Consider the following 7,500-nt stretch of genomic DNA (forward strand, 5'->3'; position numbering starts at 1 on the left):
AATAATTTCATACTGTAAAAGAATTTGTCCATGATTTTTCGTGAAATTTCGTGATACGTGATTAGTAATTTAACTTTGTTCTTATATTTGATTTTTATTTGAATTTATATTCGAGAAAATTAAATCGATTGGTAAGGCCAATTTTGTAGGAATTGATGCGTAAAACAAAAAAAGAAAAAAAAAAAAAAAAAAAAAAAAAAGAAAGAAAGAAAGAAAAAATAAAAGAGTAAAGAAAAGAGAGGAAAAAAAAACCACCAAGGAAGAAGAAAAATAAGAGAACAATTTTTTTCTTTATTCGCGAACGAACTCTCGCGTTTATAAAATTAATATTCATCGTGGGAAGTTTCGTGAGTACGCATAAAAAAAAAGAAAAAAAAAAAAAAAGAAAGAAACGAAAAAAGAGTATAGAATAAACGATCGTTTATCCATTATTCTTTTTTTCTTCTTTTAATAACTGAAACGAAGACGTTAAATATATGGATAGAGCAAAGCAATCTCTCTCTCTCTTTCTCTCTCTCTCTCTCTCTCTCTCTCTCTCTCTCTCGTATTTTTTGAAGGACACTTTTTGCGAATAAAAGTGCTTAAACCCCTCGAAGAGCTTAAGATGAGTTTAAGAAAGGAAAAAAGAAGATGAAGAAGTAGTAGAGAAAAAAAGAAAGACGAAGAAGAGGATGAAAAAGGAAGAAAGAGAAAAAGAAAAAAAGAAAAAAGAGAGAGAGAGAGAGAGAGAGACGAAAAAAGGAAATGCATTGAAATTTTCCGCCAAGATTTTCCTGCCAAGGGCCAAAAGAAGATATCGATCGGATCGATACAGTTAGTCTCGCTCGCGATCGATATAACGTAGGATAACCGTAGGAGGGATTCAATCACGTAATACGCATTTCGTATGGCACGTAGCTATGTCCCGAGGGTTAATCCCTCAGAAACACATCAGCTTACCGGAGTCGATCGTTTCTCGCCGATCGATTCTTCCCTAGCTACGCGGGATTTATCGTTCTGCACGAGAGCCGCGTGAAAAGGATACGACGAAAGCGACTTGCGGTTTTAACCTTGTGAAAGAGAGAAAGAAAGAAAGAGAGAGAGAGAGAGAGAGAGAGAGAGAGAGAGATAAAAAGAGCGAAGCTTTAGCTAACCGATTTTCATCGAGAATGAGTTTTCCTACGTTTCGAATTTCGTACAATTCGAAAAGGGCAAATTGCTTTCGTTCGACAATATTTTTAAATCTCGTGGGAAAAATAATTCAACGTTTACCCGAACGAAATCAAAAGAAATTCCGATGACATTGATCTTTGAACAAATAAAAAAAAAAAAAAAAAAAAGAAAAAAAAGAAAAAAAAGAAAAAAGGTGTTTACGTATTATCCACTGTATCGTATTTGTTAGTTCGAAAAAAAGAAATAATGATGACAAAAGTTAGGATAAAGTTTGGATAAAAAAAAAATAATATATATATATATATATATATATATATATATATATATATATATTAAGTAAACAAATAATATTTATGAATATAATTTAGAAAAAAAATATATATATATACATATCAAAATTGATTCTTATTGATAATAACACTTTTAATGAATAATGGATAATGGCACATTAGGATGAAAAAATTTCTTCGATAAAAATTTCTTTGTAAATAAAAAAAAGAAAAAAAAAAAAAAAAAAGTTTTTTTTTTCCTTTTTTTTTTTTTTTTCTTTTTACTTACTATAAAAAATTATTTCTCAAAAAATAATTACTCACCGTAGACGTTCTTTCGATTAAAATACAGTCCAAGGATAGTAAATTTAATTATAGATACCTGTGAACATACGAATGAACGAACAAAAAGAAGATTAATATACTTGTCGATTCATATTATTCGAATATTATATATACATATATATATATATATATATTAGGTTGGAAACTATGAAACGGGCGTTGAGTGAAAATAAATAACTAAACAAAAACGCCCGTTTCATAGTTTCCAACCTAATACTTATATATTACGTTGGAAACTATGAAACGGGCATTGAATGAAAATAAATAACTAAACAAAAACGCCCGTTTCATAGTTTCCAACCTAATACTTATATATTACGTTGGAAACTATGAAACGGGCATTGAATGAAAATAAATAACTAAACAAAAACGCCCGTTTCATAGTTTCCAACCTAATACTTATATATTACGTTGGAAACTATGAAACGGGCATTGAATGAAAATAAATAACTAAACAAAAACGCCCGTTTTATACCAATATACATCTTACATTTACATTTACACACACATACACACATATATATATACATATATATATATATATACATATGTCTATGATGTACGATCAATAAATGGATATATCAATCAAAATTTGTTCTGAACGATGTTCAATGAGAATATATTGAGATCGTACCCCATAGAGAATCGAAATCAACCCTTGATGACACGCGATGTACCTACTCACGTATTTCCCAGGAAGACTTTGGCCCCTCCCCTCCCCTCCCCCTTCCCCAATGTAACGTACATATGTACATTATGTTCATAATAGGAGTTCTCCCCGTCATTCCTCTCATCCCTCTGCCCTTTAAACTTGCCCATAACGTGCAGAGAGAGAGAGAGAGAGTGAGAGAGAGAGAGAGAGAGAGAGAGAGAGAGAGAGAGACAAAATGAAATAGTGATTCAAGATAGGAACACGAGAAGGTCATTCCCATAACTCAAATATTCGTAGTTTGAACGATATCACTTATATATTTAAGTAGTTCATTTGTAGGTTTCATATTCATGAACTTAAACAAAAGTTTGTTATATTAACAAGTACGTTACTTGTTAGATTATTATGAAATTTATCGTGTCATTCGTTAATATTGACACAAATAATAATTTTGTTCCTTCCATTAAGTAATAAGGATATTTTTAATATTTTTTCTTTACTTTTTTTTTTTTTTTGCCTTGTTTTGTTTTATTCTGTGGGAAATGGAGTTGGAAGGGTTCAGGCTTGTCTTCGTTTTTTTATTTCATTAAGAAATATTTTTTTTTTCTTTTTTACGTAAAATGATTTCTACGCGAGAGGAAAGAAGGAAAAATGACTTTCTTTTCCCTTTCTCCCGCCCACCACCCACGCATCCCTTTGAACGAAATAAAATTGATCATAGTATTAGTATGCGTTTGAAAAATTAAATGCATTTGATATTAATTTATAATTTAAATGTGAAAAGCCAATGGGTATGCATTGGTATTTATCTCATTTGTTTTTAATATACGTATGTGTACGTACGTGGAAGGATTATAGTGGATTGTCTTATGGAATCTTTTGTTTCTTTGTATATTAGAAAAAAAAAAAAATAAATAAAAAAATAAAAAAAGAACAAGAAAAAAGAAAAAGGGATGAATTTTTATTCAGAAACGGGAAAGAATTAATACGAGATCTTTCGCGGATTAAAATGACGAAAGTATATAAAAGAAATGGAAGAAGGAAAGAAAGAGAAAAAATATATAGTCTCTCCCCTTCCCACCCTCACTCCCTCCACCCCATGAATCTTTGTCTCCTATATACTATGTAGTTTACTACTATTTCTCATGTTTCTTATCAACAAATAAAGGGATACATAATTTCTACGTGGATTACAAAAAATATATATATATATATATATATATATATGTACATATATATTTATACACCTATATAAATTATATTTTCGTAAGAAATGGCATATCGTAAAGAATAAACATTTTATTTTTCTTTCTTTATAACGCAACGATAAATTCCTTATAACAACGTTCATTTCTTCATCTTTTTTCTTTCTCATTTTTTTTTTTTGAAAAGTTTTTTTTTCACTTCTTAATTAAAAATCGGGGGCGGTGGGGGTTTGGGTGAGGGGTAGGTGGTGGGGAAGAAAGAAAGAAAGAAAGAAAAAAAAAAGAAAAATAAAGAAGGAAGTAACGAAGAAGAAGAAGAAGAAGAACGAAAAGGCAGAAAAGAAAAAAAAAAAGAAAACATGTCTCACCGGCTTATTTTATCGAACAATTACTTCGTAATGGATTCATAAAAATGCAGTTCATTACAAATGTTTCCTCTACAAAGAAAGAGAGAGATAGATAGATAGAGATTAGAGAGAGAGAGAGAGAGAGAGAGAGAGAGAGAGAGTTTATACGTATATGTATATATATATATATATACTTATATACTATATATATACATATATATATGCGTATGTACATACAAGACAGGTTGCAATGAGGACTCTAACGAGAGTTACGGTCAGGAACACATATAATTAAGCTTGGTCGTTGAGGGAGGAAAGGAGGGAGGAGGGAGGGAGGGAGGGAGGGAGGAGTGTGGTGGAGAGTTAGAAGAGGGAAAAGGGAGGGTTGCTTGCGATGAATCGCGACAGAAACGGTTACAATACGTGTTGTCTTGTGTTGTGTTGATGTCGACCGTAGCCCCATTTAATGTCTCTCCTTGTCCAGGTTAATGCATATATGTATTCATAATGTATACACATGTACGTGAGAGAAGAGGACACGTATCTACCTGCGTTACGCGTATAGAAACGTAAATGCATTTATGTATGTAATGCATGTATGTATGCATGTATGCATGTTTATGTATGTATGTATGTATCTAGATGTATATGTACATGTATCATAAAGTTAGAGTCACGTAATCTTCAGTGTAAAGCCGATGTGTATATGAAAAAAAAAAAGGTATATATATATATATATATATATATGTATATATATATAAATTAATATATATGTATATATATATAAATTAATATGAATCAAAATGATTATATTATTTAATGACAATTTATATCATCATTAAATATTATTTTATCTATGCTATAGATTGGTATCATTGATTGAAAATAATTAGAGATAACGATTATTTATTTATTATTATATTAACGATTATTTATTTATATATATATTAACGATTATTTATTATTTAACGATATAACAATTATCATTTAATTATATTTTGTATTGAATTTTATTATGTTAATTTGTTATTTTATTTATCCATAAACACACACACATACACACACACACATGGAGAGAGAGAAAGATACATACATATGTACATTTGAAAAGTTGAAGAATATTTTACAAATTGTTTTTTTTTCTTTTTTTTTTTTTTTTTTTCATTAAAAAATCTTTTTTCCTTCTTTCTTTCTATAGACGTAAAAAAAAATCGACATTCTTTATAATGAATTATGAAGGGACTATAAAAAAAAAAAAAAAAAAAAAAAAAGAGAAAAGAAAAAAGAGAAAAAAGAAAGAAAAAAGAATTACAATGGTGTTCTCTTCATTAGACTTTAATATAATATGATAAAATGTAAGAATTTAATTGACAAGCGAGTCGCAGAAATGAAATGAAAATGTATGACAGTCGTTGCCAACTCTTAAGTTAAATTTTAACTTTCTTAATGTACACTTGGTATGTATATTAGTAAGCTGTGTCCCCTCTTACTACTTTTCTCGCGTCCAACGATATTCTTTTTATTCGATTTAGAACATTGCGAAATTTTACATTTTCTTTTACTTCGGGAACTCGTTAAGTCTATTTTATTAGATTTTTATAACGAGAACGTATTTCCTACGAATTTTTTTTCCCTTCTTCTCTTTTTTTTTCCTTTTTTTTTCTTTTTCTTTTGTTTCCCTTCCCATATTCTTTCTCTTTTCTCTTTTCGTTTTTTTCTCTACTTTTACGTTTTACGCGAAAGTCACTTCGACTCGTCGTCCGATTTTAACTCTCGTCGCGTATAATTTCAAAATTTCATTTTAATTTGTACGGTTACAAAAAAAAAAAAAAAGAAAAAAGAAAAAGAAAAAGAAAAAAAAAAACGCGACAATGCAATGCGATGACGAAAATAATATGTGCTTGTTTGTGAAATCAAGTTTGCAAAAAATTAAAAAAAAAAAAAAAAAAAAAAAAAAAAAAACAAATAAATAAAAAGCAAGATTTTTGAAGTTGAGAATATCGTAAACCTACGGTTGTAATCTTTATGGAATTGAAGGATTCCACATTTTTTTTTTCCTTTTTTTTTTTTTTTCTTTTTTCATACGACGTCCATTTTCCCTGATTAAAGTCCATAATCATTAACTTTATAACTTTTTAGTGGAAGAAAAGAATTAATTTATATAGATATATATTATATCTGCTGAACGCTGTAGTCACAAAAGGAAAAAAAAAGAAAAGAAAAGAAAGAAAAATATAATAAATCTAAAAAAATATCTGTCATATTGTTAATATAATAATTTAATTTATCATTGTAATATGATCGACCGTCGGCTTATATTATAAACAAATAAATAAATAAATATATATATTTTACACAAGTATAAAATGATTTATTAATAATATGATTGTTTAATTTAATAATTAATTAATTTAATAATTATATATATATATATAAAAGAAATATTATAATAACGTTTAACATTAAAAATTTACAATTTGCTTTTACTTATCTTTTTTTTTTTTTTTCTTTTTTTTACACAAAATTAATCGCATAGTATTAATATAAACGAACCGGCGAAAGGAAACAGTTTGACAATCGTAAAAATATTATATGACATTTATATTAAACAATTTTATATTAAAAATTTCATATCAAAAAATTTCATATTAAAAATCTATTTCAATTCTTAATACAAATCCCTTTAAATCTCTATTAAATAAATAATATTCTTATTGCGCGTCATATTTATTATGTAAGCAAAAAAAAAAGAAAAAAAATAAAAAAAAAAGAAGAAGAAGAAAAAGAGACAAACGAAAAAACGGTATTCCTAACAAAAGAGTAATATAAAAATTAATTTTTAATATCAAAGACGTTTAATTTGTTTACCCTATTTTTTTTTTAATTTAATTTTATTTTATTTTTTTCTTTTTTATTTTTTTAACATGAAATTAATCCTAAACTTTGTACAAACAAGTTAATAAAGGAGAAATGAGAGAAGAGAAGAGAAGAGAAGAGAAGAGAGAGAAAGAGAGAGAGAGGGAGAGAAAGAAAATTGTTTTAAGCTAGCCAATATATCCGGGAGATAATTGACAAAAATAATATGATAGGAGTGATAGATCATAAAACTCATTTGCCATGTTCAAAGGCCCTTCGAAGGAAGGGGTTGAAAGGAGGGTGGGGGTAGTAATAGTAATAGTAATAGTAGTAATAGTAGTAATAGTAGTAATAGTAGTAGTAGTAGTAGTAATAGTAGTAGTAGTAGTAGTAGTAATAGTAGTAGTAGTAGTAGTAGTAGGCCGGTAAAACACGTTCGAAGAGAATTCTAAGGAGGAAGTGTAGGAAGTGTATGACAAGGGGTGGGGGGTGAGATGGGGAGGGTAGAGGGTAAAACTACGGCGATGGAATAGAGGCGGTAGAGAGATTACGAAGCGGACAGGAAAGTATAAAACGAGTCACTTTAGAGAAAGAGAGAGAGAGAGAGAGAGAGAGAGAGAGAGAGAGAGAGAGAGAGAGAGAGAGAGAGAGAGAGAGAGAGAGAGAGAGAGAGA

General features: G+C 28.7%; 1 protein-coding gene across 16 annotated transcripts in view; it reads right to left on the reverse strand.

The window, feature by feature from the left end:
• Fas1 (fasciclin 1 Fas1 domain-containing) overlaps window positions 1–7,500 on the reverse strand; it is a 363,149-nt gene that overhangs the window by 154,539 nt on the left and 201,110 nt on the right. Inside the window, exon 3 of one of the 16 annotated variants that reach the window (XM_085663006.1) lies at window positions 1,746–1,803. The exons of the other annotated variants lie outside the window; for them this stretch is intronic. The gene's annotated coding sequence lies outside the window, so the exon portion shown is untranslated. The remainder of the gene's footprint in view (window positions 1–1,745; window positions 1,804–7,500) is intronic. 16 annotated transcript variants of the gene reach the window in all.

The sequence above is a fragment of the Vespa mandarinia genome, chromosome 20 (assembly GCF_050613455.1).
Source record: "Vespa mandarinia isolate Hongniang chromosome 20, ASM5061345v1, whole genome shotgun sequence".
Classification (NCBI taxonomy): Eukaryota; Metazoa; Arthropoda; class Insecta; order Hymenoptera; family Vespidae; genus Vespa; species Vespa mandarinia.